The sequence below is a fragment of the Schistocerca americana genome, chromosome 2, assembly GCF_021461395.2.
Source record: "Schistocerca americana isolate TAMUIC-IGC-003095 chromosome 2, iqSchAmer2.1, whole genome shotgun sequence".
NCBI classification, from domain to species: domain Eukaryota; kingdom Metazoa; phylum Arthropoda; class Insecta; order Orthoptera; family Acrididae; genus Schistocerca; species Schistocerca americana.
Genome location: NC_060120.1, coordinates 656,995,981 through 657,018,835, shown reverse-complemented (window position 1 = coordinate 657,018,835; position 22,855 = coordinate 656,995,981). Strand labels below are relative to the sequence as shown.

At 39.3% G+C, this 22,855-nt stretch overlaps 1 protein-coding gene across 1 annotated transcript in view; it reads left to right on the top strand.

The window, feature by feature from the left end:
- Positions 1 to 22,855, top strand: part of LOC124595435 (male-specific lethal 3 homolog) — a 140,803-nt gene that overhangs the window by 87,871 nt on the left and 30,077 nt on the right. The window lies entirely within an intron of this gene.

Below are 22,855 nucleotides of genomic sequence, written 5' to 3'. Positions count from 1 at the left end.
TTCAATGGCATGTAATTTATTATTTCATGCTGAAGTTCTTTTCACTTTTCTGTTCCTGAAGTGTAAAACAGTTTCCATTCTGTATACACATTCTGCGGTGTTGTATTTCATCAAACTGAATTGAACTTTAAATATAGAAAATTTGTGACACTTCAGTCACATATTTTTAAATATTTCTTTGTTGGTAACAGCTGTGACAATGCAGTAGAAACATAACCTTTTTTCACACTTACAAGCAATTATTATTTTGCTACTTTCTTTTTTAAGTAAGGGAACATAAATCAAACTGTAAACATTATTGCAGACTGTGTCACAGAAATCTGATAGTAAATATATCTCTGTAATAATTTAATTTGTACCAGAATCAAGTGGTCAAATTTTACATGGAAGCTGAAATGCTGTTGATACTAAATCAATTTCACTCTATATGGTATTGACATTGCTCGAACAATCACGTGACATTTGACCATGTGACTTTAGACTCATGTGGCACTAGTGCAAGGGATATGTGAGAAACAACAAACTAGCCACAACAACAGTCTATCGGTCTGCTCAAAATTTGACAAATGAGTGAAATGCTGTAGGAAATGACATTAATTTCTGTCATCTTACAGGGATGTATTTGAACAGGTTTGCAACAACAGTTCTCATACAAAAATTTCTACTGCTTTTTAAGTAAAGTAACACACAAAAGCAAAAATGCAGTTCTTCAAAAACCATTACTTGATTTTGTTCCTAAGTCAGTATTTCATTTCGGTAAGAGAGACTGTAATAGGTTCCAAATCAGAAATTCAGTTGCTGTTCACATATTAGAATACCGGTTAAAAATGTTACCAGCATTTAATCACTTTAGAACAAGACGGTACATTCAGCTGAAACAAGAAAGAAAAGTAACCCAGATTTAAAAGTCTAACAAATGAAATAAATAATATTAAACTGATTATAATTTGTCTTTGTGAGAATAAATTAGTGGCAAGATCTGTCGTGGAGTTGACATCACTAGATCGCAGGATGAACTTAAGTTTGAGAATTGGTCTGAATCATGAATTCAATCTTTTGTTTATGCATTAGTTGCTGTTGTTATGTATGACCTGCACCCTAGAAGACACTACAGAGTGTATTTCACAGTTGCTCAAGCATAGCACTACATACGGAATGGTTGAAGGGGATATCTTTACACTAGCTAGGCTGAGAACTGGAAATGGTGAGCAGTCAGCAAATTTTGTTGTGCTGCCAACCATGGAAATACATACTGCATACTTAAGCTTTTTATATCAACAGTTACTACAAAAAAATCCATTTATAATCGAAATTGACTTGACTTTATAATTGGACTATAAAATTGCAGATGATGGTAAGTAAAGGGGTTATGTCACCTGCTTGTTCTATGCAAAGTCAGTGAGAGAGCGGCGAGCAGACATATTTGGAATTAAGACATTGTAATATTTCGATGTCAGTGTAGAAGAAAAATCTGCTGTGCATTTGGAAAAAACAAGTGTTCTCAGGCCCCACCATAACCACAACCTCAAAAGTTACAACATATCTTGCAGAAACAACCAATATTTGTGACAACAAGGATATAAATTTTATAGCTGTGCTATTAGAAATATGATGATGATTAAAGCTAGTGTCACCACAGATGAAAGGCTTTGTAAGCAAAAAGATTGTGAACATAAAAATTAATTTAAACCATTTCTTTTTGTTTATTTTATTTCTCTTTGTGTTACTAAAATGAAGATATCAAGAAATGGCTTAAGTTATAAGTTATGAATAGGTATAATGTTGGCAGATGGTTTGTCAGTAAACCACTTTGTGATTTTGACTAGTGAGAATATGTTAAAAAAAAAATTTTTTTATCAAGGAGCTTCTTGTAAAGAAAGAAGGGGGAAAAAAGAGGGGGTTTTAATTCAGGGTTGTCTTATACTTGGATAAACAAGGTAACTGATAACAGCAGTATGCAGAGCGAACATACTTTGTTAACTAACAGTCTCCCTTCTTTTAACATTTGAGTGTATTTAGTCCATTCAGTTGCACGTACTTTTCTACAAACTTACATATTTTCTTCTTCTTCTTCTTCTTCTTCTTCTTCTTCTTCTCGCCAGGTAAAGGACCACTCTATTATAATAGTGCTTCCTCCACCCCCATTTTCTACTTGGACCACCACTCTTACTTGCTTAGTCCACATTTTAGTAGTTTTTGGGTGTGCCTTCATTTTTGGATATTCTCCTGCATTATTGCCACATCTTCCAGGTCTTTTTCTATGTCTGTTAACCTTTCCTCTTTGATTTTCTTGTTGAGGAAGTCCTGGAGGACCTGATTGCTCAGTTTTTTCAGGACTCATATGAACAATGTGATCATATAAAACGGTGCCTGTTTTTTCATGTGTGTAGGCTTGATATGTTTATAATCTTCTGATATCACTATGTTCTTTGATGGAACCTAGAATTTCTCTCTTATTGTCTAATTTCTCTGTCATATCTTTTCTGCTCATAGCAAGGCATTCTGTAGTGTTAGGTCCTCCGGTCGTATTACTGTGCAGTAATATTGCATCTTGGTGTTAATGGATGTTGATTGTTTTTCTTGTCGATGTGTTGCGTTAAGTATGTTGTTCCCATTTTTCTGTTCGGTCATTCAGAGACTTCTGTGGAGGTGTTGAAATCTATCCATTCTTGTAGGTATTTCAAATTTCCTCTTTTTCTAGCCTTAAATTTCTGGGTGTTGACTTCAATGTTTTTTGTACATTACATTTTCTTGGGTGAGAGCCTTTGCCACTTGTCTTCAGTACATTGACTTGTTCTGCAGACATGACTGACCAGAAACAAAAGTGAGATATCATCAAAGACTAGGCAGTCACGTGTCAAATTAATGTTTCAGTGGCCAAACCTGTGACACCATTTTCAACATTCTTCTCCACTATTTATGGATGACTTTCTCAAGTGCACAGTTGACACATAAAAACAAGTCCATATCAATGCCTTAATCCCGAACTGATTTCAGCAGCATCTGAAATCCCTCCCATGTACTTCACATTTGAGGTGGTACCTTTAAGAGTCAGTTAGACAATGCACCTTATTTTGTTGCCTAAACCAAATTCTAACCAAATTTCAAGAAGAGTTGTTCAGTCAGTTCAGCTGTTAATTTTTTTGAAATCTATGAAACATGAAGTTAGCTCTGTTAACCAGATGTTGTGGATTGTTTCAGGTAGTTTACCAGTTGCCTTGTTTCCACTTTTTTTACACATTTTGGCAGTCATTGAGACTTCCTCTGATGCCATGTTGTTTTTAGTAAATGTATGATCTAATCTCTTCTGTTGTGAGAAATTGTAAAGTAGAATAGATGGATATGCTGTTTTCGAACTGGTAACTGAATTTTGGAACCTCACACATGAAGAGGAATATGAAATAATTCCACAGGATACGACATTTATCCTTACTACTGTAGGCAGCTTTATTATCAAAGCACTTGATGTGTATACTTGGGGACTGTACTGGGACACACGCACTGCCCTCCAATGTGTGTGTGTGTGTGTGTGTGTGTGTGTGTGTGTGTGTGTGCGCGCGCGCATGTGTGCGTGTGCATACCTGTCCTTTTTTCCCCCTAAGGTAAGTCTTTCCGCTTCCGGGATTGGAATGACTCCTTACCCTCCAATATTTAAACAATTAAATATTATGAGTTCAGATTAACCAATACGGAGATAGGAAATTACGGGAACAACTGAAGTAGTGCATCGCTTCACAGCAATTTGCATTATTGTAACACTTGATAACAGACCAAGAAAATGTAACGTGTTACACTTGACAGATAATAGCACTAGAACAATAATAAACACCTGATTCGGTTTTCTGCACTTCAGTTGAAGCTCAACAGGGGAACACACTTTAAGTTCTCCCAGAAACATAAATATGCGCGTCAGTGCATTAAAGAACTGGTTGTGAAACAGTCACTTATAACGTCAAGGCAGGCACATTCCATGTAAAGAGAAAATAATTAGCAAGTTTACACATTGGCTAGAACATTAAAATGAATAACAGGAAAGTGCACCATCCACAACACCTTACGGCGACAGTTAACCTCCAATAAGTTCCTTTCTTTACAATATGACATAAAGTACAGCTCAATAGTGATAAAAAAAATTAGATTGCACATATAGTTATAATAGAGGGAAACATTCCACGTAGGAAATATATATCTAAAAATTGTGTGTATGTTTGTGTGTCTGTCGACCTGCCAGCACTTTCATTTGGTTTATATATATATGTAAAAACCAAATGAAAGTGCTGGCAGGTCGACAGACACAGGGAAACATTCCACGTAGGAAAAATATATCTAAAAACAAAGATGATGTGACTTACCAAATGAAAGTGCTGGCAGGTCGACATATACACAAAATTCAAGCTTTCGCAACAAACTGTTGCCTCATCAGGAAAGAGGGAAGGAGAGGGAAAGACGAAAGGATGTGGGTTTTAAGGGAGAGGGTAAGGAGTCATTCCAATCCCGGGAGCAGAAAGACTTACCTTAGGGGGAAAAAAGGACGCACACACACACACACACACACACACACACACACACACACACACACACACACATCCATCCACACATATACAGACACAAGCAGACATCAAACGAAAGCGCTGGCATGTCGATACACACACAAACATACACTCAAAATTCAAGCTTTCGCAACCAACGGTTGCTTCGTCAGGAAAGAGGGAAGGAGTGGGAAAGACGAAAGGATCTGGGTTTTAAGGGAGAGGGTAAGGAGTCATTCCAATCCCAGGAGCGGAAAGACTGACCTCGGGGGGATAACAGGACAGGTATACACTTGCGTGCGTGCGTGTGCGCGCACGCGCGCACACGCGCGCGCGCACACACACACACACACACACACACACACACACACACACACACACACACACACACACACACACCCGCGCGCGCGCGCACACACACACACACACACACACAAGCAGACATTTGTAAAGGCAAAGAGTTTGGGCAGAGATGTCATCTATGCCCAAACTCTTTGCATTTACAAATGTCTGCATGTGTGTGTGTGTGTCTGCGTGTGTGTGTGTGTGTGTGTGTGTGTGTGTGTGTGTGTGTGTGGGAGGGTGGGTGGGCGCGCGCGAGTGTATACCTGTCCTTTTTTTCCCCCTAAGGTAAGTCTTTCCGCTCCTGGGATTGGAATGACTCCTTACCCTCTCCCTTAAAACCCACATCCTTTTGTCTTTCCCTCTCCTTCCCTTTTTCCTGGCGAAGCAACCGTTGGTTGCGAAAGCTTGAATTTTGTGTGTATGTTTGTGTTTGTTTGTGTGTCTGTCGACCTGCCAGCGCTTTCGTTTGGTAAGTCACACATTTTTTTTTTTTTAATATATTTTTCCCACGTGGAAAATATATATAATCAATTTCCAATTTGTTTTTCCACCAGTTTTGAATTGTTTAGTAAATTGGAAATTGGCAAATTTATACTCAAAGGAGCTGCATCCCGTATAAACACCCCAAAAATGGCAACTTAGTGGCTACCTAGAGTAACAAATTAAGAATAGCATACTTACAGATTAACTAGAATAATGGAATAAATAACGCATGCACGGCCTCTGACGGCCGACAAACTGTGTTGGGCTGTTGAGCAGTGATTAATTTAAAATAGCCACAACATACGCTAGCCATGTTAGCGGCATATTTAAAGACAAGCGTCGAGCAAGGACCCTGGTCAGAAGGTAATCAAAACTAGCAGGAGTCCCTTACACAGCAGACATGCCAACACATCCGTTCGTACCCCAGAATCAACTAGTGTAACATAAATCATTGACACATTTCAGATAAAATTTTAAAACAACATACTTAAATACCTTTGTTTACCACAAGCCGTAATTAATTAACAGGTTAGGCTCTGTTATTGAAGCCAAGTAAATGAGGTCGCAAGTTAAGGTTTACAATTCTACCTTGCCATTTAACACACATCGTGATGAGGAAAAGGAAGAATCCAGCTAATTAATTGAAAGTCACTACTTGGATCCAGTATTTGACGATGTGCTCAAAATCAACAGACAAGGTGAGAGTCAAGCTTACACTCACAAACAGCACACGCAGAACATGAGCATAAGGTGCACGTTAAATAAACTGCTCCTTGTTTAGTCATTTACACACCGATGAACAAATAAACTTCGCCAAATTACTGTAGATGCTGGAATGCCCAGTTGCTTGCAAATAACGCAAAATAATGGTCAAAACATCTTACTTTAAGTCTGACGACATCTGAAGGGTAGGAGTTTCAATGGACAACCAGGCCTCATCCCCTTTGATCCATCTGTGACCAAGACAGTAACATTGGCTGCTATCACAACCTTAACAATGCATCACACGTGACACGAGTCACGCAAAACATAAACAAAATGGCATGGCCTCCTGTACACTCCCAGACATCCGAATTAAGAGTTCCTCCTCCAGACCGACGCTCCCTTGCAAACACGGCAGGCAGCTGGCCGCAGCAGCGCCACAGTGCCCTAGGGTAAGGAAACAACAGAGCACGAAGCGGGAATTTCAAAAGGAACGTGCTACAGACAGGGAGGAAACACAGAGAGCCAACCATGACATTTTGTCACGGTTCATGTACTTCCTGAAATTTCATGTAGAAGTCCTGTTGAAGTCTCATATGTTGTTTTTGTTCTTGAAATCTACTTGAGTCTGTAACAATGAATAATTTTGGCAGCATGTTTCATGTTCAAAAATTTCATCCAGATACCTTGGTTCTTCAGTGAATTTCATTTCTGCCTTACAATCTGCGGTTGTCTCGAAACATCACAACATTCACAGGCTCACCACGAATGTTAAGTCATTTTTGTAATGAGGCTTTTCTTTTATCTACATTGGCTAGTGATTCTTGCAGTTGCTTCCAGTTGGTTGGCCTCAGATACTGTGTGAAACTGTTGATTACCTCTCTAGGCCCTCCTAGTGTTCATTGAAAGAAGCTTAATTTTGATATTGGTGAAATAGTGATGCTGGCCAAGATTTTAATTTTTTGTGACTTTCATGCCCTGGATCTCCTTATTTGCTTTCTTTTAGTGATGTGTTCTATTTAGAACTCATGAAGTGTGGTGTTTTAAATCCAAGTAGTAGTATATTTTTTTTTTTTTTTTTTTTAGAAGGCAGCTGATTTAAAGATAAGACAGAATGCCTTGGAAATTTTCACAAGTCTCTTCACATTTCAGTTTCTGTGGTGAGTGGGATAGTGTCACACATTTTGTGGGATTCAATTTTTAACATGCATTACAATCCCTAACAAGCTTGATTATATATTTCTCTGGAATATTATAGATGATGTATCTCAGTCCCTTTCTGCATTCACCATTTGGGTCTTGTTTGTTTGGATGAATGAATAAGATCCTTATCATTGTAAATGTTCATATTCCAAAGGTAAGGTTGACTCTGTTGTCAGTGGAGGAAAAGTTGGTGATTTAATCTAGAAACCTTTAGTTGACAATAAACCTTTACCGAGGTGAAGGGTACTTCCCATTACACACTTGCCAAGTTTGCATTCAAGCATCTTGTAACCCTGAGACTGGAAGCTACATTCAGCGGTAATCTTTGTTTTTTAATTGCTTCTATTAAGTCGATGTTGAGAAAATGTGTTATTGGGGTGTTGAAGTTGTCTGGTTTTATGAGCAAGTTTACATTGATGTTTTCAAAGAAATTCCATTCCCTGCGGTGGATCGTGTATCTAGGCGTGTCCAGTACATGAAAGCATATTGGTGCAGCAGCTACAGAACCGGAAAGCCTGCACATGTCGGCTGCAATGATGAATTGGTTGTCACCAGGGGTGGTAGCATCTGCTGAACTTTCCTCCATGCAATTAGCAATTAAAATAATGTTGACTTGGTAAGTGATGTTTCACAATGTGTTAAGTACTGCTAAAATCAGCTTTAATATTTCCAGCACTGTTCAGTTTCCGTGCCGAGCTTCCTGCTTGTTACTCAGCCCTCCATTGGGTTTCTTGGCTTAACAAGAGCATCTCTTGTAGGTTACATCCTTCGTTGGGAAAAAAGAGGCTACTGTGGTTCTCTTTCTGAAACCAACATGTGAATGTTGCCGATGGCCAACAATGATACATTACACTCCCATTTGCCAAGAGTCACTGTGAGCCCTCCCAGATAGATTCACGGGCCAATATTCTTTTGAGGAGTTGGTGTGTTGTGATCTTCAGTCTAAGATTTGTACCATGCATATATACACACTAGTCTATACATTGTATAACTATTGCGAGCTACATCCACATGAATATATTGTATTTGATCCTAAGCCTCATCTAACACCACCAACCAACCCCCCCCCCCCCCCCCCCCCCCTCCATCCGTCTAGTATCAGCAAGTTAGAGAGCCACCTTCTGAACTGAGAAAAGTATTACAAAAATTTTTACAGTTCAATAACTGTTACTTGTTATAAAGAAGAAATTCTAATACACATATCAAACTGAAGTGCCAAAGAAACTGGCATGCGTATTCAAATACAGAGGTAAGTAAACAGGCAGAATATGGTGCTGGGGTTCAGCAACACCTGTATAAGACAAGTGTCTGACGCATTTGTTAGACCAGTTACTGCTGCTACAGTGGCAGGCTATCAAGATTTAAGTGAGTTTGAATGTCATGTTATAGTTCGTGCACAAGCAATGGGACACAGCATCTCTGAGGTAGTGATGACGTGGGAATTTTCCTGTACCACCATTTTATGAGTGTACCGTGAATATCAGGAATCCGGTAAAATATCAAATCTCCAACATCGCTGCGGCTGGAAAAAGATCTTGCAAGAATGGGACCAACGACGACTGAAGAGAATCGTTCAATGTGACAGAAGTCAACCCTTCTGCAAATCACTGTAGATTTCAGTGCTGGGCCATCAACAACTGTCAGCATGCAAACCAATTGACAAAACAACAACATGGGATGGGCTTTTTGAGCTGAAGGCCCACTCTTATACCCTTGATGATTGCACGACACATAGCTTTACGTCTCGCCGGGGCCTGTCTACACCGACATTGGACTATTGATGACTGGAAATATTTTGCCTTGTTGGATGAGTCATGTTTCAAATTGTATCGGACTGACATGTACGGGTATGGAGACAATCTCATGAATCCATGGATCCTGCCTGTCAACAGGGGACTGTTGAAGCTGGCCTGTAATGGTGTGGGGCATGTACAGTTGGAGTGATATGGGACCCTGATACATCTAATAGGACTCTGACAGGTGACATGTACATAAGCGTCTTGTCTGGTCACCTGCATCCAAGACAATGCAACACCCCATACGTCCACAATTGCTACAAAGTGGCTCCAGGAACACTCTTCTGAGTTTAAATACTTCTGCTGGCCACCAAACTCCCCAGACGTGAACATTATTGAGTATATGTGGGGTGCCTTCAAACTTGTGTTCAGAAGAGATCTCCACCTCCTCGTACCCTTATGGATTTATGGACAGCCCTGCAGGATTCCTGGTGTCTGTTCCGTTCAGCACTATTTCAGACATTAGTTGCGTCCGTGTTGTGTTGTGGCACTTCTGCATGCTCGCCGGGGCCCCTACACAATATTAGGCTAGTGTACCAGTTTCTTTGGTCTTCAGTGTACATACCATGTACATACATAGGCCATTGTGCCACTTTTTGTAGGCCATGGTCATTCAGTCATGGACATACATAAGGGACAACTGTAATACACATAAAAATGGTCATGGAAATTTAGTGTAAAAAATACAAAATACCAGGTGATCAAAAAAGTCAGTATAAATTTGAAAACTTAATAAACCACGGAATAATGTAGATAGAGAGGTAAAAATTGACACACATGCTTGTAATGGCATGGGGTTTTATTAGAACCAAAAAATAAACAAAGTTCACAAAATGTCTGAAAGATGGCGCTGGACAGCAAAACATCAGTGACTGCGCATGACATTCGTGTATAAAAGGAGCTGTAATGAGAGAGAGAATCAGATGCGCCAGCAGTCGCAGCCTGTTGACGTTACCTTAAAAGGCGTTTTTAGTGAAGCTGTATTATCAGAATGGGGAATGTGCTAGTTCAGCGTTACGATCCTATTCCCATAGAAAGGGGATTCGAACGGGTAAAGGTCCGTTGACAAATGCAGCTGTGGCGAGAATGATTTCGAACTTCGAAGCAATGGGTTGTTTAGACAATAGACCCTGTAGTGGCTGACCGAGCGCAAGATGTAATGCTGCTGAGACAGTTCAGGAAGAAATGGAGACTGTATCGGGTTCGTCTATGCACGGGGAAATCGGCACTTGTGTAGTCGCACATCGCACCAGCATTCCATACACTACTGTTTGGTTGGCACTTAGGTGTACCCTCTGATGCTATCCGTACAAAATCTGTCTGAATCATGAACTGTTAACTGACAATTTAGTGAAGCGGCAGGCATTTGCGGTGTGGGCGTTTCAAAAGATGGCGGAAGATGACGATTGGTTGACTAACGTGTTGTGGACTGACGAAGCTCATTTCACACTCCGAGGGTCTGTCAATGCCCACAACTGCAGAATTTGGGTTACCGAAAATCTTAGAACTGTCGTGGAAACTCCATTGCATGACGAGAAAGTCACGGTATGGGTTGGATTTACTACATCTACCGTTATCGGGCCTTTTTTTCTTCGAGAAAATGCGTGATTCTGGTTTTGTAACTATTACTGTGACGGGTGAGAGGTACGCTGATATGTTACAGAATCGCATCATCCCCAGCCTGGCTGATAAACACTTGGTGGAACCTACAATGTTTATGCAGGATGGTGCTCCACCCCATATTGCTAGATGCGTGAAAGATCTCTTGTGCGCGTCGTTTGGTGATGATCGTGTGCTCAGCTGCCACTTTCATCATGCTTGGCCTCCCAGGTCCCCAGACCTCAGTCCATGCGATTATTGGCTTTGGGGTTACCTGAAGTCGCAAGTGTATCGTGATCGACCGACATCTCTAGGGATGCTGAAAGACTACATCCAACGCCAATGCCTCACCATAACTCCGGACATGCTTTACAGTGCTGTTCTCAACATTATTCCTCGACTACAGCCATTGTTGAGGAATGATGGTGGACATATTGAGCATTTCCTGTAAAGAACAATATCTTTGCTTTGTCTTACTTTGTGCTATTCTGATCAGATGAAGAGCCATCTGTCGGGCATTTTTTGAACTTTTGTATTTTTTGGTTCTAATAAAACCCCATGTCATTCCAAGCATGTGTGTCAATTTGTACCTCTCTGTCTACATTATTCTGTGATTTATTCAGTTTTCAAATTTATACTGACGTTTTGATCACCTGGTATAACATTTCAAGGTGAATGTAAGTCATTGATGAAGACATTCCAGTGTAACTTTATATGTTATGCAACAGAACCATGATTATGCCAAACACACACAAAGTTTCAGATCCAATAAATTTTGCTCGTATCCATGTTGATAGCTGAAAGCAGACTGCCGGGCAGCATTCAAACTGACTATGTAGTGTTTTGCATGGTAACTTAGAAACATAATAAATAAATATTTCCATTGTATTGAATCATATGCAAAAGAATGATCATGATGTACAAGTAAAACTTTTACAGCTGTGAGAAAGGTCTACAGAGTTCTTTATATTAAAAGATAGCAAGAGGCACTACTAATCGGCTACAACAGGCATACAGTTTGAAAATACATGTTACTCAGAACATTTGTGACGTTCACCTGCTATATTTCTGCGTTGATTGCCCTTGGTGTCGATGTACTGCGTTGTTGCACTGGCTGAAAAATGGCGGGGTTGGAAGTTCAACAATAACTACTTAAAATGATGTAGCCGACTGGTGCACATTTGCGTTTCACAGTTCTTTACTTTCACTATTCACAACCCCCCAATAATACACAGTTATATGACCAGTGAACTGTTGTTTAACTTTCGATAAATCTCACAAATAGGTTGCAGGCAAACATCCACATACTGCTACAATAGTTTACTGTTGAACATCTGCCAGCAGTAAAAGCTTAACCACACATTTCACAATCTTTCAGATAAGTTGAACAGACTCTGTCATTATTTTAACACATGGCCTAATTGTGTTACACTTATTTCACAGATGAGTTGACGCATTGTTGTTGTTCTAACCAACACAGGTTTCTTGTCTGAAACTTGGCTGTGGACTGACTTTCTCAGAACCAAAAATCGGGCCCTTATATATCATCACAATAATAGGCCCTTAAACTACACATTGTTCAATGTTTAATTTACAGAAATTGTAATTAAAACTTAACTCGTTAAATTAACTGCATTCATCGAAAAATTGCGTCTTTTTAACAGTTACTTCTACTACAAGGGTTAACCCATATTATTTGTTTGAATCATGAAATTAACAGATATAGTTACGCAAACAATACTTTTGGCAAAACTGGAAATCACTTTCGAATTAATTAGGAGCTGGCGTTGCTAACATGTTTTCGAATAGAGCCAAATAGGTCCTTTAAGAATACTATTAATTGTTCTTCCAAATGTTTACAATTAGTACAGAATTTACATTTGTTTATAAGATCTAGTGCTATATCCTTGAAAACTGATGGGCAACATTTCTCTTTTCTGGAAATGCAGGTTACACTCATGTATGTTAAAGGTAATTAGTCAGAAATGAAAAAATGAATTTTAACGAGGCAGATGGCAAAACAAGAGGGGGTAGTAAAAATATCCCAGCTTGCTTCGTCACATCAGCCCCTCATTGGATTGACCAGGTAGATATTGCAAATAGCTGACCGGGCGATTCAGTGTCCACAGGTGACCGAAGGCAGTGGATTTAACAATCTAGAAAAAAAAATATTGCATACGAAATCTTATCAAAACTACAGCACATAGGTTTTTCAGATTTATAAAATATTTACATACAGTACAATGGCGCAAAATATCCACAAGTTATACTTTTAACAAAAATTATGCGTCGACATCATAAGTGATTCCTTTTTGGGTAAACAAGGATTACATTCAAAGATACATATCATTTTATACAAGTTATATCTTGCTCATAAAAAAATCATCATTGGTTGCAAAAAGTTACATTACACTGCATTGCAGAAAATTTCAATTGCTCAATGTTCAGTATTTTTCACAAGTACTTCCACACTTTCAATGAGTGCTTACACATTTTCTCATCAAGTTGTCCATGCCTTCAACAGGTACGAGTGGCAGTTACTAAGGAAATGCACTGCTGTCATTTCCCTTGGAGTTGGTTCTCTTCCACACAGTACAAGAAGAAATTAGACAAAATACCCTACTTTAGTACACTTACTTTTACTTCTAACTTAAGTATAAGAGAAAAAAAGTTTCACACTAAAAATGGTAGTCATTACTTCATAAATAGATACTTTATACAGTTTTCGTAACATCACAATAATTAACCCTAAAATTGAGTATAATATGAAATGTGTGGACTAGTAAACATTTAAAATCAAGCGCACATTACACTACAAAACATTACACTAAGTCATAACTCTGTCAAACTGGTTAAACTTGAAAGACTTTTGTTTCTTTCCCACTTGCAAAATATCAACCAAGTGTCTAAAATATGTTCATTACCTCTAGTAAAATCTCAAGCTGTGCAGTAACACATACACTCCTGGAAATGGAAAAAAGAACACATTGACACCGGTGTGTCAGACCCACCATACTTGCTCCGGACACTGCGAGAGGGCTGTACAAGCAATGATCACACGCACGGCACAACGGACACACCAGGAACCGCGGTGTTGGCCGTCGAATGGCGCTAGCTGCGCAGCATTTGTGCACCGCCGCCGTCAGTGTCAGCCAGTTTGCCGTGGCATACGAAGCTCCGTCGCAGTCTTTAACACTGGTAGCATGCCGCGACAGTGTGGACGTGAACCGTATGTGCAGTTGACGGACTTTGAGCGAGGGCGTATAGTGGGCATGCGGGAGGTCGGGTGGACGTACCGCCGAATTGCTCAACACGTGGGGCGTGAGGTCTCCACAGTACATCGATGTTGTCGCCAGTGGTCGGCGGAAGGTGCACGTGCCCGTCGACCTGGGACCGGACCGCAGCGACGCACGGATGCACGCCAAGACCGTAGGATCCTACGCAGTGCCGTAGGGGACCGCACCGCCACTTCCCAGCAAATTAGGGACACTGTTGCTCCTGGGGTATCGGCGAGGACCATTCGCAACCGTCTCCATGAAGCTGGGCTACGGTCCCGCACACCGTTAGGCCGTCTTCCGCTCACGCCCCAACATCGTGCAGCCCGCCTCCAGTGGTGTCGCGACAGGCGTGAATGGAGGGACGAATGGAGACGTGTCGTCTTCAGCAATGAGAGTCGCTTCTGCCTTGGTGCCAATGATGGTCGTATGCATGTTTGGCGCCGTGCAGGTGAGCGCCACAATCAGGACTGCATACGACCGAGGCACACAGTGCCAACACCCGGCATCATGGTGTGGGGAGCGATCTCCTACACTGGCCGTACACCACTGGTGATCGTCGAGGGGACACTGAATAGTGCACGGTACATCCAAACCGTCATCGAACCCATCGTTCTACCATTCCTAGACCGGCAAGGGAACTTGCTGTTCCAACAGGACAATGCACGTCCGCATGTATCCCGTGCCACCCAACGTGCTCTAGAAGGTGTAAGTCAACTACCCTGGCCAGCAAGATCTCCGGATCTGTCCCCCATTGAGCATGTTTGGGACTGGATGAAGCGTCGTCTCACGCGGTCTGCACGTCCAGCACGAACGCTGGTCCAACTGAGGTGCCAGGTGGAAATGGCATGGCAAGCCGTTCCACAGGAATACATCCAGCATCTCTACGATCGTCTCCATGGGAGAATAGCAGCCTGCATTGCTGCGAAAGGTGGATATACACTGTACTAGTGCCGACATTGTGCATGCTCTGTTGCCTGTGTCTATGTGCCTGTGGTTCTGTCAGTGTGATGTGATGTATCTGACCCCAGGAATGTGTCAATAAAGTTTCCCCTTCCTGGGACAATGAATTCACGGTATTCTTATTTCAGTTTCCAGGAGTGTATTTACTAATCATTATGTCAATGAAAAAAGAAGAGAGTCACCATCACATAACTTAATTACTATTCAAATCAAAATTAATGGGATGGAAGTTGTACCAAAGCATTGCCCCATTTCTCTACTCAACTCTGAGCACTACTCTCATTCAACCAAAAAATTAAATCCTCACAAAATGTTGCCAAATAGTTGACCTGTCAGAATATTCACATCAGTCTACCCTCACAGTTATGAGATAATCTGCAAACTTACTTTTCTTCATCCCAGTATTACCACTTTAAGCTCATAATTCCTCAGAACACAAATAGAAGCTTTCAGATAACCTATAGATCCAATGATGCAGCACTATGTAACTTGTATCTCACTAAATTATTGCTCTTTCTTATAAGCTCTCATTCCCAGCTGCAGTGTCTTGAATTGCACAATATACACAGTATCCAATGTTGCCTAGTTCAAAATTTAGATCTTCAATACAATTACACCACATTTGTTTGTATACAGTCATCCTTTTCATTAATCATGTCTGTCAGCTCCATTATTTTACTTACCTTCTCACTTCGTTAGCTAGTGGAGTGCATTGACAAAAAATATCCCTACTGCCGAGACAGGCTCCCTAACCATTAAGACCCTAACATCATTCATATTTTTTTTTATTTCATTATTGTTTTATTATCTAATAAATATACACCTGCTCTGCTTATCCTGTATAAAATTGATTCTACTGAAAAACACTCCACAGTAACAGATCCTTATGCGAAGGCAAACTTAACTCTCATTACTGACGAGACAAAATAATCACTTTGAAAAACTATTTCACCGTATCCATCAAATTGCTTGAGATTCTAGCCTGAAGGGCAATATACATACAAATCTTGCTTATACATTCCACGCATTACTCCAGGCAACTATGTTTAAAGTTGTAATTCCTTAATCTTAGAAAAGCCTGTACCGTGACACACTTCTATAGGTGGATAGTTAACTCAGTATACTGATGCCTTTAAATGCAAACACTCCTATTATATCACAGTTAATATTAAGACCTGGTAGACAAGATGGTTTTTACCACATATTGCCTCAGCTCCTGCACTAAATTATACTAAATTCACACATGAGCTGATTAGTTCATATGTTAATTATCCTCCGCATATGCTGATGCCTTTAATTTTCAGTTTACCTTACCTCTTTGTTTGACAGGAACTCCTTAACCATGGTACCAATTTACTTTCTTCCATCCTCTTGTGATTCCATTTCTTATAACTAACACAACATAATGTCTGTCTGTGTGTGTGTGTGTGTGTGTGTGTGTGTGTGTGTGTGTGTCCCTTTTCCCCCCTAAGATAAGTCTTTCCGCTCCCGGGATTGGAATGACTCCTTACCCTCTCCCTTAAAATCCACATCCTTCTGTCTTTTCCTCTCCATCCCTCTTTCCTGACGAAGCAACTGTGGGTTGTGAAAGCTTGAATTTTGTGTTTGTGTTTGTTAGTGTCTCTATCAACATACCAATGCTTTCGTTTGGTAAGTTAAATCATCTTTGTTTTTAGATATAACACAACATAAAATATATATAACACTGAAGAAGACTTTTCTAAAATATTCCTATTCTAAAGTATCCTACTGTACAAAATCACATGAAAGTCAAAGTAGAATGTCTCTAATTCACTTATAAACTACAGATAGGATAGGAGAAGAGTTTGACTGCCTCAGGAAACATGAAAAATGAGACAGACAGCTGGGGTAAGCATTAACGCTACATAATGAATCCAACACAGAATGTTGAACCCCCTACTTGCTTGTAGGTCTTACTTGTGGTTCAATGCACAATATAGTAAGTTCCTCCTCTCCTTTTATGGGATAAACATTGCTACCCACACCATCATTCAACATCTCAGAAGAATTGGAATTTTCACTTGTCTTACTGCTATCATTCACATTACCCTTACCTATGATTACATCACATTTGTATACAAGTGGCTCTTCATCACTACCAGCTCTAGTGGGAGCCAAAACTGGAGCATTATCTAGTTTAAATGGTTTGATCCCGAATTAAAATCATCTCCTCCATTTCTTTTACTTGAATTTCTCCTACCATTTCTGTGCCCATTCTGGCTATCCTCCACCCAACCATTCCTTGAATTTCTACTGTTCATTAGTCCTGTTCATCCTATTTGCCTTAAATTCTCTCCCTGATTGATTATTGTCATAAAAATTCCTCCTACGATCTTCTGCTTAGGGCTTCACCCTCTCCACTTTATCAACATAATTCGAGAAATCACTAATATTATCCCTAGGGGTAATTATCTAACTTTCTGAGGCAACTTAGTTTCTGAACCCATAATTATTGATTCACTTCCTAGATCCTTGTCCAAATATTTCAGTTTGTTTATCCAAAGCTGACAGAAACCATTCCAGTACCCTTCCTAGCGTCAAATCTCTCTCCTCCCCAAAATTCACTCAAAATTCTCTGTTGCTTGTCTTTCGACCAATATTCATCTAAAAATGATTTTCTCAAAACTTTGCCACAAAGTACAACTATCAGCTACCTGCACTGCCCATCCATAAGCATCCCCTTTCAAAAAACCTCTCACAAATGACTTTTCTCTTTGTCTTTCCATGTTTCAGGCAAATCATTAAATTCTCCATTGAAATCCAGTGGATGCACTTCCCCATATGGTTAAAAATTATTAAATTTCTTACAACTAACAAATGAAGGACTGGTTGGAACACTACATACTCTATTTTTTAGATTTTGCACCTCTTCTATCTTTTCTCCATTTCAGCCAATTTTGAATATTTCCTTTTACCAGTTTTTCCTCTACCATTACTGCACACTTTGTTTCCACATCCATTTCTAAATCCTTTTTAATCTGATCAGTTTGGTTCTCAAGTTTAACCCTGTTTTCAGCACAAAATTTCCTGGCAGCCTTGACTTCATCCTTATACTGTTTTTCGGAAGCCTCCACCCTCCTATTACTGTCATCACAAAGCTTGTGTGTCTCTTCTACACACTTACTACTCATCAGTGTTAAAGATTAGAACTGACTACCTTACTCTCCTTTTTAATTTCTTTCTTCAGTTCATCCTTTAAGTTAACGATATCAGTTCTAATGCTATCTGTTTTCTTGTCCACCCTGCTGATGTCTTTTTTTCATACTACTAATGTCTTCTTTCATACTATTTTCCACCCTACGAATGTCTTCTTCTGTACACATACTACTCAAACTTTTCGTAATTTGCCTTAACATCGCTTCCACTTTTCTGTCTGCCATAAACTTTTGCCCTTGTTGATTTTCGCTACTATATTCCTCCTCCTTAACCTTAACGATCTCATCCACTTCAGTACTGTTTTCGTCCATTTCGCTCACATCACCACACAATGTAGATGACACTTTAAGCATTTCATCTACAATAGGACTTTCGTCCCCATCGTTCAAAGCTACATTCATGTCTGATTTATAACCACCATGGTCTACAGAACCAGTCTCCTGTTGTCCCTTGTCTCCCATTACACTGTCTTGTTCGTTAAGGCCACTCATTATGTACCACTTAATATAAAACAGCTTTTGCTATGAATTACTTTGTTTTTAATCACTCGTTTGCTGCTGCAGCAGTTGTCATCCCGATCTTATCGTCTGCATGGCAGCTGCAAGTTGTAATTCTCTCAGCGAGGCATCTTGTTTATCCCAGTCAGCTGTGCTGATTGGGTGCACCTGTACTCAGTGGCTGCTTCCATAGAACGTGTTCGCTGATTGACTGCTGTCCTACTGTGGCCATGGAACCCATGCACTGATAGGCTGTTGCGTCTCCTTTGTTAAAACTGTACTGTAAACCACTCGTGAGTTCACTGTCAAAGTTTGTGAGTCGTAGTTTATTGTGCCCACATAAAATAGTGCTCACCTGGGGCACTGTATGTGACATTTGCCTGCTTTGTTTCTTCGTTGATTGTCTTTGGTGTTGATGTATTGTGTTGCTACACTGGCTAAAAAATAGGGGGTTGGAAGTTCAATAATGACTACTTTAAATGATGTATGTAGCTGACTGGTGCACATTTGTGTTTCACAGTTCTTTACTTTCACTGTTCACAACCCCCCCCCCCCCCCCCCTCCAGTAATACACAGTTATATGGCCAGTACACTATTGTTTAACTTTCGATAAGCCTCATTAATAGGTTACAGGCAAACATCCACATACTGCTACAATAGTTTACTGTTGAACATCTACCAGCAGTAAAAGCCTCAACACACATTTCACAATCTTTCAAATAAATTGAACAGATAGTGTCATTATTTTAACACATGGCCTAATTGTGTTAGACTTATTTCACAGTTAAGTTGATGCATTGTTGTTGTTCTAACCAACACAGATTTCTTGTCTGAAACTCTGCTGTGGACTGTCTGTCTCGGGACCAAAATTTGGGCCCTTATATATCATCACAATAAGAGGCCCTGAAACTACACATTGTTCGAAGTTAAATTTACAGAAATTACAATTAAAACTTAACTCATTAAATTAATTGCATACATTGAAAAATGGCGTCTTTTTAATAGTTACTATTACTACAAGGGTTAAGCCGTATTATTTGTTTAAATCATGAAATTAACAATGATAGTTATACTAATAATATTTTTGATGAAACTAGAAATTACTTTGGAGTTAATTAAGAGCAGGCTTTGCTAACACGTTTTCGAGTAGAGCCAAATAGATCCTTTAAGAATGCTATTAATTGTTCTTCCAAATGTTTACAATTAGTACTACAGAATTTATATTTGTTTATAAGTCAAAAATAGAATTTAAGTTGCAAAACAATTACTTATTTCACCCTATAACAAAATATTCTAACTAGTAATATTCAAAATAAATTAGAAAATCAATTTCATACTTAAAACCAAGCACAAAATTAGACCCGGTGCTATAGTCTTTAAAACTGAGGGTCAGCTTTTCTCTTTTATGGAAATGCAGATTATACTCACATATGTTAATGGTAATTAGTCAGAAATGAAAAAATGAATTTTGAGGTGGCAGATGGCAAAACAAAAGGGGGAAGTAAAAATATCCTAGCTTTCTTCATCACATATTGTACAAACATGTGAGATATTTGACAAATATTAATAAAAGATTAATGAATAATTAATCAGAAAGCTCTATTCTAACGTTTTTAATTGATGTAGACCACACAGGAGAATTCTGCTGAATAATTGTTATTCTTGAAAGCGTATCTCAAAAAAATGGAAAGTGGTCCTACAATAACTATGTATAATAGAGACAGAAATAATCTTATTAAATACAGTAAAGTTCCATTGAGAGTGTTAGGAGAATGGTAGAAAAATCCCCAAACTAGTCATCAAAGGCAAGTGAAAACTATTTCTGTGATCACAATGGACAAAATATTCACCATTTCAAAACAGTTAAAGAGTTCGGCGTGATGTTTTGCAAATTCATACTCTGTAAGTTCTCAATTCCAAAATAAAAATGGAAGACTTATTTCTGCACTGGAACACATTCAAACCTCACGAGAGTTAGTCTCTCCAAACTTTAGTCTTGTAGTTGCCATTCACCACCCAGAATCTATCATGTACAAGATAAAATACCACAGGCAGGTCTGCCTTCTTCCAGAAATGGACCTAAAGTGTACTGAATTCCTCGCTTGAGCATACCACTCAAAAGGTATCCATCTTGATTTGATTCTGGCAGTGTTCTACCGCAACCAGTTTGTGCATTTGCTGAAGACCATCACCACCACACATAAACCTTTCGTATGTTCTACAGATGATTTTGACTCAACTTGACCACCTTCTGCACTGAACGAATATTTAAATATAGGAATGTTATAAAAATACAAATAAAGGATTGTTCATAAATGAATGAAGCAGCAGTCTTGTGCAAGAACGCTCATGTTAATGGTGACATGCTGCCTTCAATTGCTGTGTTAGTGTGAAGGATATGATGTTCTGACAAACATTTGTATAATGAAAAGGTTATCAAAAACATAATAAATCAGTAACTAAAATAGATACAGGTACATAGCTTCCAAGAATGATAGCTGTAGTCTAATGCTATAGTTTTTAAGAGATTGAAAATGTTGTTGTGTAATTGGATGTGCCTCATTATTCTGAGATCGCAGATTTATTAAGGTTTGCTGTATTATGTGATTGTAATTTATTATATAATTTCAGAGAACTGTAAGAAGCTATCTTCCAGCCTGTCTGAGACCCCGCCATTACCTCATCTTTGGCTAAATGCGCAACCATCATCCAAATACCCCACACTAAGTTTTACACATTTCCTGTTAAGTGCTGTTTGCCTTTGTACCTGGGCAGCCAGTGCTGTACCAGTCACTTTGCTGGACCAGCAAAACATGTGGTCTTGTCTCAGTTATACCAATGACTACAACACTGCTCCATATTGCAGTAATAGTTCTTTACAACTAATATATTGCCATAATACATGTTTACAATGATTGTCCATATGTAATACTGCAATATATTGTAATGTAAATCTCCAAAACATTTTGTCTGTGCACAAGACAAGCCACTTTACAGCACTGTCCTTGATTTCACCTATTTAGCCTATGTTGACATGGACACATCAGGCAATATCCTATGAGCAAAATGTATTTGATCAGAAACTTTGTGTGTGTGTGTGTGTGGGGGGGGGGGGGGGGGCATAATAATCATGGTTTTATTGTGTAATGTTTACCATTATACTGGAGCATTTTCTTCAGTGAGACTTGTTCACCTTGGGCATGTTGTATTCTATATTTTTGATGTCATATTTTCCATAACTATTTTTATTTGCACGACAGTTGTTCCAAAATGAGTAAATGCCCATACACTAGATAGTGACACAATGTCCTTTGTATGTAGTTGGTGTGTATCACATGTTCCATTTTATAATTAATATTGATTATTTGACTGTAAAAATGGTATGTAATACTTCTTTAGATCTGAAGACGGCAGTGTAATTTGTCCAAACTAGGTTTGTGTGTGCGTGTGCACATGGGAGTGGGCGTGTGTGGTGAGTGTGTTAGTGATCTTGGCAAATCGACTTCTGTGTTAAGCAGATTACATTAGACCATACACCCACTTTTACGTTCGCGGAATTAATGTTTTACCGCCATTTACAACATTCCTTATCATTCCCATGAAATTTCAGGTGTCCACAATGTTAATTTGTACCCAATTTTGTGTTAACATATTTAAAATTTTCCCATGATTTATGCTTTATGGAGAAATGTTCATGAAGGGAAAAACTGATATAATTGATGTAAAATGATGCTGGCATGGCGTTGGCCTTCAAGTAGTGTTTACAAACATTGCGTGATTAGGTTTCTTGACACTAGGTCACTCTACTCCATGGACTGGAACCGGTAAATGGTTTACCCATTGGAACTATTCGTGCCGTATGTCCTGCTGCTACCAAGCTCTACTCTGTGTGGTTGATGGGAGTAACTAGGTTGGTTCGAATAATTGTTGTGATCATAATGACACCTTCGTTGAACCATATTTAGCGTGTTTCGTCGTCTAGACATTTGTAGCGCTACCGTATTTACTCGAATCTAAGCCGCACTTTTTTCCGGTTTTTGTAATCCAAAAAACCGCCTGCGGCTTAGAATCGAGTACAAAGCAAGGGGAAGTTCTGAAATATGTTGGTAGTATGCCGTCGAATATATGTAGCGCTACACAGGCGTGCTTTGTAGGCACAAAGATCAATACTGGCACCAAAACCTCTGCGTCAGTAAATAAATTTAAAAAAAAAAAAGTGGAAGACGAGCTTTTTTTCTCCGCCCTGAGTTTCGACCACTGCATTTTCATACATTATCCAACGAAGT